At 37.1% G+C, this 11,532-nt stretch overlaps 1 non-coding gene across 1 annotated transcript; it reads right to left on the bottom strand.

Annotated features, from left to right (window-relative positions):
- Positions 1-8,067: 8,067 nt before the first annotated feature.
- Positions 8,068-8,171, bottom strand: LOC127746979 (small nucleolar RNA R71). The gene has a single exon (XR_008008784.1). It is a non-coding gene; the product is annotated as a small nucleolar RNA R71 (small nucleolar RNA).
- Between the last annotated feature and the right edge of the window lie 3,361 nt (positions 8,172-11,532).

The raw sequence follows: 11,532 nt of genomic DNA, 5'->3' as shown, positions 1-11,532 counted from the left end.
AGTCCTCCATATTCGTCAATAGGAGTGTCTTGATTGTATGAGCACAATGAGATTAAGTGCTTCACCGCTTCGGCTATAGTAGCCATCTTTTGGAGGTCTTCTTCTCGCCTTTGGAGAATGGAAAGAAGCTATCTTTGTTCTTGCATTAAAGGTTGGAGAAATTTATACAATGAAGGCAATGGTGGAAGATAGGGTTCATTATTTTAGAGAAAGGTGTCATAGTTAGAATGTGGTTCCTTGTGAAGAAGGTGTTGAGGTGGTATATGTGAAATTTGTGGTTCTTGGAAGTATTGGTATTGAAATGGTGGTGGCTCTAAGTATGGTTCATATGGCTCATATGGTTGTTGGTATGGTGAGTATGTGTTAGGATCATATGAAAGTGTTTGGTGGTATTGGACTTGTGGGTAAGGTTGACAACAATGTTGAGGAGTTGGTTCATAATTGTGTACATTATGGGGTGGATTGTAACCATAAGAGACCGGAGGAGGTTGTTGCCATGAAGGTTGAATATAAGCATGTGGCTCCTCCCTAACTTGATTTCCATTCCCATAATGTGATCCCTTGTTGAAACTTTCATTCGCTACAACATAATTATAACCAAACTCATAGCCAAAGGGATGAGAATTCATAGTGAAAAGGGAAAACAAAAACAAAAACTATTAAGAAACAAAGAGAAAAAAATCTAACTACTAACTCAAACAAGCAAGCAAACAAAGAAAAAACTTGATATAATAAAACCAATAACAAGCACACATTGCAATTCCCCGGCAATGGCGCCAAAAACTTGATACACGACAAACGTCGGTTTGGAATTTCTTCTCAATAAAAGAATTGCTTTGTCGCAAGTATAGTTCCAAACGAACAATTGACCTGCATCATAGTTTAATTTTGTTTGTCACCAATGCAAACCAATAAAAATTGAGAGTATTAGATCCTGGGTCGTCTGCAAAAGGAATTGCAATGAGGTGTGCATATTATCAGTTATGAGGTTCAACAGGGGGTGGTTTGTGGATAAAGAAGCGAGAAATTAAATGGCAAGAAATTTAAAACAAACAACTAAAGATAGCAAACACCAAAGAGGCATCCATGACAAGGATTGAGAATCAAAGTTTTCTATCCTAGTCATTAATCATAACACAATAATTACCAAGAGTTAAGCCTATTACAGTATCCCCATATTGAGAGAAAGTCAAATAGGCCTAGTTAATCCCAATTCATAAGTACCATCAATAGAAACAAGATTAACTAACAACTCTAGATCACCAACATAAGTTAGGTATTAAGGACTCAAGATTACCAAACTTCTCTTTCCAAGCCAAGAACGCTAAAAAATCTACTCTAAAACTAAGCCAAGTATTTTATCAAATACTTGCTGTGCATAAAAATAAAAACATAATAAATTGCATGAATAATAAAATCTAAAGCTACCAAATACAAGAAAATAACAATAACAACTCACTTAAACACCAATAAACATAAAAAGATCAAATTGCATTAAATAAAATCAAAAGTAACAAAGATTCATGAAACCAAAATTGACACAAATGAGAGATTAACAAGAGAAACTAAGAGAATTAAGACAATAGAGCATGGAAATATAAATGAAACTAGATCAAAACAAGAATTAAAACCAAAATCTAAGAGAGATTAACCTAAATATATCCTAAATTCTAGAGAGAAAAGGGAGTCTCTCTCTCTAGAAAATAACCTAAAATATGGTTCCTAAGCTACACTAATTGCTCCCTCCTCCCTTTGTTCCTTCTTGAATTTGACCTCAAATACTTCAGAAATGAGTTAGATTTGGGCTGAATGATCTCAGAAATCGTTAGCCACATTTTCTTTAAGTGAGACACGTGCTGAGTGTCACGCATACACGCCATGTCACGCGTACGCGTGACCATGAATTCCACCAAATCCTCATTTCTTCATGAATTCTCTACTTTTCATGCTTTTTCTTCACTTCTTCAATCCAATCTTTGCCTTCTAAGCCTGAAATCACTTAACAAACACATTAAGGTATTAAATGCAATTAAAAGAAATTAAATTTAGCAATTTAAGAGCCTGAAAAGTATGTTTTTAATCTTAAGCACAATTTAGGAGAAATTCACAAAATCATGCTATTTCATGGAATAAATATAAGATAAGTTGATAAAATTCACTAAAATCAACACAAGATAAACTCTAAAATCAAGGTTTATCAAAGCTTCATCACAAACGACTGATGAGCGGATATTTTATACGCTTTTTGGCATCATTTTCATATGATTTTTATTATGTTTTGTTTAAGTTTTAATATATTTTCATAGGGTTTAGTGCAAAATTCACATTTTTGGATTCTATTTTGAGTTGTTGTGATTTATGATGATTTTAGGTAATTTCTGACTGAAATTGAGGAGCTTTGGAAAAGTCTGAGTCAGAGACAGAGAAAGGACTGCATATGGTGTCAGATTCTGACCTCCGTGCACTCGAAGGAGCATTTTAGGAGGTATAAAAACCCAAATGGCGCGCTCTCAATGGCATTGTAAAGCTAACATCCAGGGCTTTCCAGCAATGTATAATAGTTCATACTTTGCTCTGGAAATAAAGGTCTAAAAATGGCATTCATCGCCAGCACTTCACCCTCTTCCTGGTGTTGGATGCCCAAAAGGGAGCAGCTGGCGTCCAACGCCCAAAAAGGAGTCCAAAGTTGGCGTTCAACGCCCAAGAAGGGTACTAGCTCGTGGAGTCACCCTTAGCTCGGCCCAAACACTCACCAAGTAAGCCCAGGAAGTAAATTTTTGCACTAAAAGACTAGTCTATCTTATTTTTGTAATCTTTAGTTATTAGATTAGTATATATAGTAAGATCACCCATGTTTAGGAACATCTACCTCATCTTTGCTCATTCGAATCTTTCATTACTTTTCTATATAGTATGAGTCATTAACCTCCTAGGTTAAGGTTAGGAGCTCTGCTGATTCTTATGGATTAATAATATCACTATTCTATTTCAATCTATGTTTGATTCTATTCTAAGATTTATCTTCGTTCTTCATCCTAATGAATTGGGAGTGTAACTTGACCGTCATCCTTATTCTACATAGGTTCGTGCGAGTCCTTGACAGGATAGTACTAAACCACAAGCTTGATTATACATCTCTTAGACGGCTAATCCACGACTTCGTTGGGGACTTGGAAAAATCAGTTTAGCCGAGGTACGGGGTGATTAGGGCCTTTGTGGTATAGGCTAGAATCAATGGAGCTGTGTTCTCTTATCTGGAAGATCCGACCTTGTCTGTGGCGCTTTGAGTAGGATCACTATAGGAATGATAAGAGCTTTACCCCCATTCAGATTTGATGACCACTGACCTAGTGTTTGATCTGAAGCAGAGGAGATTAATGACCACTGACCTGGCGTTAATCACATACAGCCTGCCATGGAATGAATCATCAAAAGTTGGAGTAGACAGTGAGAAAAGATGATCCAGAAAGAGGAAACATCTCCGAAGCCTCAACCGTTCTCTCATCACTAATTTCACACTTATCTAGTAACACTTTAATTATTCTGTTTTTATGCGTTTTTCACAAAAACTATCTTTTCTATCCGCCTGACTAAGATCTACAAGGTAGCCATTGCAAAAAAGGGCAAGAAAAGAAAAAGGGAAAGAATGGGAAAGCTGAAGGCTCTGAGTACCAATGGCAATTTATTTGTTAAGTGCTTGTGGTGTTTATGTATCAAGCCAAATGCTTGAAAACAAAACACTTAGAAGTCAAGGCTAGGCTCAAGTGCAAAAGCACTCCCTCAAAGCTCAAGGCTCTGAGCATCAATGATTAGAGAGTCAAGAAAAGAAACAAATGAGCTTAATGAAGTCCTCTAATTAAATGCTTGTGGTGCTTATGTATCAAGTGGTAATACTTGAAAACAAACCATTTAGAAGTCGTAGCTTTGTTATTAACTCATGGGGCAAAGCACCCAAAAGGAGAAGCTAAAAAAAATCAAAAGCTTGTTTCAAGGAAGAATTATAAGAAAAAGATTTCATAAATTGAGCTAGATAGAAGTATCAATCATTTACATTTCTTTTGTGATTGAAGCATGCATAGAAAACTAGCTTACCATGAACATTGAGTTGCTATTCTTCTTACCTTGGATTGTCAATCGTTATTGCATGATTCTTTTCTTGCTTGGGGACAAGCAAGGTTTAAGTTTGATGTTGTGATGACATGTCACCATGTCATGTTTTTCTATGCTTTTTCATACAATAAATTGATGATTAGTGCTTAAATATTGCATTCTTTTGTGCTTAATTGGAATATTTCCTTGATCTTTTAATTTTATAAATCTTGTAGGAAATAAGAAGAAAAAGAAGCAAAGAAGCACAAAATAAGCTAAAAAGGAGAAAAAAGAGCTTTGGGGCACACTTTGAAGTTGGAGCACACTTTGGAGCCTTAGGCCACGCTTTTAAAAGCGTGGCCCATGACCAAATCAAAGAAGGAAGCAACCAGCACACACAATGCTCCGCTCTTGCCAAGAGCAGAGCATTATCGTGATGAAAAAAATGAGCTTGGAAGCAAAATTTCCGCTAAGTTAAAATCTGGGCGCTCACAACATGACCATGCCTCCTTAAAAGGGCTATAACTCGAGCTACAGATGTCCGATTGATGTGCTTCCAGTTGCCTTAGAAAGCTGACATTCAAAGCTTTCCAACGATTAATGGCAATCCATATTTGGCATGAAATTGAGGCACGAGTGAAAGGCATCTTTAAGGACCAAAAACAAGCAAAAAAATCAGCCAACGCTTCCACCAAGGTTTGAAGCTGGAGCCTCACTCCAAAGCAAAGTAGCGCTCTCAAGGAGAGCAGAGTGCTCTCTTGGAGAGCATTGTTGTGCTCTCTCTCAAAGAAAATGCAAGGAAATTGGGCAAGAATGCAACCCCAAGGCTTGAACACGGGTACCTCACCAAGGAAGCCAATGCTCCACTCCCCACAAGAGCGGAGCACTATCCTGATTGCTACCCAACCTTGGTGCGCAACAAAGGGACCAAAGACAAGCCAATGCTTCGCTCTCCACAAGAGCAGAGCATCCTCCTGGGAGCAACACTTGGGTTGGAAATTCACTCAAAATTCCATTTAAATTTAATTGAACCAAGGCCAACCAAACCCATCTCTCTTCAAATCCAAAGCAAGCAAAGCCCACATCATCACTCAAAGGCACAAGAACAAGCTAAAATTAGGATTTTCATTTAATTTGTTTTTCATTTCAATTTCATTTTATTTTGTAAAAAACCTATATAAAGGCATCATTCTCATTTTCATAGGGCGGCTTGCTCCATTAGGGAATAGTAGTAGTAGATAGCTCTCTCTTTTAGTTTTCCTTTTTGATTTTGAATTGTGGATTGAGAATTGAAGGAATTCTGTTTCACTCTTGATCTACAATTTCTCTTTGTCCTACTTCTGCATAATTTTTAGTGAATTGATAATTGAAATTGAGTTTTCCTTTACTGCTTCCATCTTCATTTCTTCTTCAATCTATTTGCTATTGAATCAAGGAAGGGCTTGAGATCTAGATTTGTTTTCTAGTCTCATTGATTCCCTGAGATCTTTACTTGTCTTTTTAAATTTTGTAATTGAGCTGAGTTCATTTCTGTTTTTGCTCCTTCAAGCAATTTTTCCCTACTGTTTAGATATGCTACATTTTATTTCATCTACTACTTCTCTGATTGAGTGCATCTTGAATTCTCTTGTTTAAATTTTGAATCCCAAGTCCCAATTTACATTCAGGCAATTTAGTTCCTCTGCAATTATTCTGCATTTTACAATCCTTACTGTGATGTGAATTTTATTCTACCTGCAAGTTGAATTTTCCAGTTAATTGTTCTTAAGCTCTCTTCAATTACTTGATATATTGCCTTCTTTAATTTCCAGCACCCCAGCCCCCTTTACAATTCACTGCAATTTATATTTCTCGTCATTTAAGATTCTGCCAATTTACTTTTCTTGCACTTTAAGTTTCTGCACATTTACTTTATGCAACTTTAAATTCTCTGCACTTTACTTGCTGTTGGTCACTTTTTACTCTATTTCACTCAATGTTAGCTTGACTAAACTAATCACCCACTAAAGTTGCTTGATCCATCAATCCCTGTGGGATCGACCTCACTCATGTGAGTTATTATTACTTGATGCGACCCGGTATACTTGCCAGTTAGATCTATGTGTTTGGAAATTCATTTTTCCACAAAAAACACCATCAATATTGCGGAGTCAATTTCGTGCACTAAGTTTTTGACACTGTTGCCGGGGATTGTTCGAGTTTGACAAAGTACCGGACTATCTTGTTACTTAGATTAGGTACTTTTAATTGTGTCTTTTGTTTTCTTTTTCAAAAACTTTTCAAAATACATCTTTTCTTTGTCTTGTGTTTGAGTCTTTTGCTAAAAGTTTTGAACTTTCTTGGTTTCTTTTGCTAAAAATTTTTAAAAATTGTGTCTTTTGTTTGAGTCTAGTGTCAGTTCTTAAGTTTGGTGTCCTTTTTGTGTTCTTTATTTTCTTTAAATTTTCGAATTTGCTCTTGAGTGTTCTTCTTGGTGTTCAAGTTGTTCTTGTTTCTTTTCTTTGTTTGATCTTAAAAATTTTTAAGTTTGGTGTCTTTTGGTGTTTGTCTTTCTAATTTTCAAAAAACTAATGTCTTTGATCTAAAAATTTTAAGTTTGGTGTCTTTTAGTTGTTTTTCTCTTTCCTCATCAATTCGAAAAAAATATATTTTCTATCTTTAATCAAAATTTGGAAAATCTTGCTTTCTTTTCTTATCTTGATTTAAAAAAATATAAGTTTAGTATTTTCTTGTTAGTAAATTTAAATTTTGAATTTCAAATCTTATATTTTCATATCTTTTTCAAATCTTTATCTTATCTTTTTATCTTTCTTTAAATTTCAAAAATCCTATCTTATCTTATTTCAAATTCAAAATTTTAAAACTCAATTTCAAAATTTAAAATTTAAAAATTCAAATCTCAAAATTCAAATCTTTTTAAATCTTTACTATCTTTTCAAATCTTCACCATATCTTATCTTTTCAACTTATTTTTAAATCTTTATCTTATCTTGTTTCAATTTCAAAATTCAATCTTTTTCAAATCTTTTCAATTCTTATCTTATCTTGTTGACTTTTCCTTTCTAATTTTAAATTTAAAAATCTTTAAAATGAAATCTTTTTCAAATCTCCTATCTTATCTTATTTTCAAATCTTTCTTTTTTCTTTTTCGAGAACTACCTTTTAATTTTCAAATTTTTTTAGTTAACTAGCTTTTAATTTCCTTCTTGTTTTTTGAATTCAATAAATAAATAAAGTAAAAACAAAAATATTTTACTTCTAATTTCCCTTTTTATTCTTAATTTTCGAATTCTTCTACTCCTTCTATTCAAATTCTTCCTCTATCTTCATTCTTCTTTCTTTTTCACATCTCACTGGGAGTCCTCTATACTTTGACATATAAACCCCCATTCTCTTTCTTTCTTGTTTTTCTTTTTCTTATTTATGAGCAGGAACAGAGATAAAGAACCTCTCTTTGATCCTGATCCTGAACCTGAGAAGACTCTAAAGAGGCGTTTACAACAAGTTAAAGTACAACACTCCGGAGGAAACCTCACAGAAATTTTCAAACAAGAAGCTGAAAGTACAAACATGGCAGCCGATCTGAATAATGGAGGAGATGCAAGGAAGGTTCTTGGCGACTTCACTGCACCCACTTCTGACTTTTATGGAAGAAGCATCTCCATACCTGCCATTAGAGCAAATAACTTTGAGCTTAAGCCTCAGTTAGTCTCTCTAAAGCAATAGAATTGCAAATTTTATAGACTTCCACTGGAAGATCTACATCAATTACTATCTGAATTCTTGCAAATCTATGATACTGTTAAGACCAATGGAGTAGATCCTGAGGTCTACAGGCTTATGCTTTTCCCTTTCCCTTTTGCTATTAGAGACAGAGCTAGGATATGGTTGGATTCTCAACCTAAAGAAAGCCTAGACTCTTGGAAAAAGTTGGTCAATGTATTCTTGGCCAAGTTCTTTCCACCTCAGAAGATGAGCAAGCTCAGGGTGGAAGTTCAAACTTTCAGACAAAAAGATGGTGAATCCCTCTACGAAGCTTGGGAAAGATACAAGTAACTGATTAGGAGATGTCCTCTTGACATGCTCTCAGAATGAACTATCCTAGGTATCTTCTATGATGGTCTATCTGAGATGTCCAAGATGTCCTTGGATCATTCTGCTGGTAGATCACTCCACTTGGAGAAAATGCATGAAGAGGCATAGGAACTTATTGAAATAGCTACAAACAACCAATTCATGTACACTTCTGAGAGAAATTCTGTGAACAATGGAGTAGCTCAAAAGAAAGGAGTCTTGGAAGTTGACACTTTGAATGCCATATTGGCTCATAATAAGATCTTGACCCAACAGATCAATATGATCTCCAAGCATTTGATTGGAATGCAAGCTGCAACTGGCAGCACTCAAGATACCTCCTATAATGGAGACGCTTATGATCCAGATCAACCCACAACGGGGGAGGTGAATTATATGGAAGAACCTTATGGAAGCACCTATAACTCCTCATAGAGAAATCATCCTAACTTCTCATGGAAGGATCAACAGAAGCCTCAGCAAGGCTTCAACAATAATCAAGGTGGAAGAAACCAGAATAGATTTAATAGTAATAAACCATTCCCATCTTTTCAGCAACATATGAAGACTACTAAGCAAAGCCTTTCTAACTTAGCAACCATAGTCTCTGAACTCTCTAAGACCACTCACAGTTTCACAATAGAAACTAGGTCCTCCATCAGAAATCTGGAGGTACAAGTTGGTTAGCTGAGTAAGAGAATCCCTGAGAATTCTCCTAACACTCTCCCAAGTAACACTGAAGTAAACTCAAGAGAAGAGTACAAAGCCATCACTGTAGAAGTTGAGGCCGAATCTGAAGGGGATGCTCTGGCATTGAATGCCAGTAAAGAAGTCCCTACTGGGCGTTCAACGTCCAAAGAAGAGCCATCCCTGGTGTTAAACGCTGTAACACCCTAACTATCAAAATGTCACGCTTCCGGCTGCGCCACTCTGATATCTCGGGTATTACAACAACTTCATATACTTAATAATAAAATAGGAGCCTTTCTCTTAAAAATCATATCACTGTCCTTTTTTGAAAACTGGAAAAAGAATACTTTTTAAATAAAACAAAACAAGCATATACATGTACAAAACTTCCTACTCAAGTAACTTATACGTGTATTACATGCATACAAATCATACAAATCCTATCCCTCTTACATAATATAATATTGATGACAAGGGGTAAGTAAATAAAAACTAAGCAGCATTATCGACTAAGCGAAACGCAATACAATCCTTCGTGAGCTTTTTCATCCGTCTCCTGAAAAGATAAAGTTGTAGAGGGTGAGAACCTAACCACACAATCTCACCACAGAGTTTTAGAATTGTTATAATAAGATATTTAAAGAGAAATCTATTTTTAAGCTCAGTGATTATTGTTTGTCCCTTGAATCTTTTAAAAACCAACAACTAGTCATCCAAAAACCCTTTTTGAAAATCAATATTTAAATATTCAGAAATCCAAAACTTTTCTTTTCTTATAAGAAAATCTTAATCAGAAACCAACTACGCAATCAATCAACACAGTCATCAATTCAGTACCAAAGCTCATTCTCAAAAGTAGCATGATGACAAGTCATCATATACCCATTTTTCAAGCTAATTTCACTTGTTTTGTTAGTCTTTATGCACTTTCTTGCTTCTTAAGTAAGTGAATTAGAGTGAAAATGCACAACTTCTTTAAATCAAGCAACCACCATGAAATTAATGTTAATCCATGAGGTTTAAGCTAATTTTAATTGAATTTTAATTGATTTATAAGCCTCTTGAATTTAGTGATACTTTGAGTGGTTGTTTTGGTTTATTGTAGGTGAAGAAAAGGAAAAAAGGAAAAAGCGTAGCCTAAGGAAGTGTGGCCCAAGGAAAAGAAAGTGTGGTCAAAGAGAGAAGAAGTGTGGCGCACAACATGAGGAGAGGCAAACATTGCCCTCCACAAGGGCACACTGCCCTCTAGAAGGGCAACATAAGAGAACCAAGCATGAAAGGCAACTCTGCCCTGCCCACTACAAGGGAAGAGCACAAAATTGTGCCTTGGAACCAAGAAGAAGAGAACCTTGCCCTGCCCTCCACAAGGGCAGTATCGGGCTCACCAAGGAAGAAAATCAAAGGAAAAATGTCACCCATGCATGCCACAAGAATCGAACACGGAACAAGGAAGAAGCAAGGAACTAAGGTTGAGTGCCGTGCCAAGAAACCAAGGAAATTAATTGAGCGTGTGTTCCAGCCGTGTTTCGAACACGGGACATCAAAGTGGAAACACTGCCCTGCCCTCCGCGAGGGCAGTATCGGGCTCACCAAGGGAGAAATTCAAAGAAAATTGTCTCCAAATGCTTGCCAAAAGAGTTGAACATGGGACCATGAGGAAGCTAGGACTTAAGGCCCATTACCGTGCCAAGAAACCAAGGAAAATGATTGAACGTGTGCCTCTGCCGAGATTCGAACACGGGCTTTCATTTTGGAAACACTGCCCTGCCCTCCGCGAGGGCAGTATCGGGCTCACCAAGGGAGAAATTCAAAGAAAATTGTCTCCAAATGCTTGCCAAAAGAGTTGAACATGGGACCATGAGGAAGCTAGGACTTAAGGCCCATTACCGTGCCAAGAAACCAAGGAAAATGATTGAACGTGTGCCTCTGCCGAGATTCGAACACGGGCCTTCATTTTGGAAACACTGCCCTGCCCTCCGCGAGGGCAGGGCAGCATTTTGTTGGTGCATGGATCTGGCACACCAAAGCTCAAATCTGGCGCACCAAACTCGATCCTGGCAGCACCAATTTGGCGCACCAAGGCACACCAGCACGCACCACACACGATCCTGGCAGCACCAATTTTTCCTGCCCTGCCCTCCGCGAGGGCAGGGCAGCATTCTGCGCACCAAGGCACGTTCCTGGCAGCACCAGCGCACACCAAAGCTCAAATCTGGCGCATCACACTCGATCCTGGCAGCACCAATTTTTCCTGCCCTGCCCTCGGTGCGGGCAGGGTAGCGTTTTGCGCACCAACATGCACCAGGCCGCACCAAAGCCGCACCAACATGCACCAAAGCCGCACCAACATGCACCAAATCATGCCCTGCCCTCCACAAGGGCAGGGCAGCCTCCTGGGAGCTACCATTTTGGGCCGAAAAATTCAATTAAAATTCCAATTAAATTCTTTTCTTCACCAAATCAAAAGCCCATCCAATTCCCAAAATCCAAGAATAGAAAGTGTATAAATAGGAGCTAGTTTGATGTAATTAGAACCTTTTTTTTTTGGACTTACCTTTGGCTTAGCTTTTGAATTTGGCACTTTCTTTGAGCTTTGAATTTCTTGTAATTGTTCTTGAGAGACTTGACCGAGAGTTCAGAGGATTAAGGGAGAATTGATTGATCTCCTTCCTCGTGTTT

This window comes from Arachis duranensis, chromosome 4, assembly GCF_000817695.3.
Source record: "Arachis duranensis cultivar V14167 chromosome 4, aradu.V14167.gnm2.J7QH, whole genome shotgun sequence".
NCBI classification, from domain to species: domain Eukaryota; kingdom Viridiplantae; phylum Streptophyta; class Magnoliopsida; order Fabales; family Fabaceae; genus Arachis; species Arachis duranensis.
Note: the sequence above shows the minus strand (reverse complement) of the source record. Positions and strands in the feature narration are given on the sequence as shown.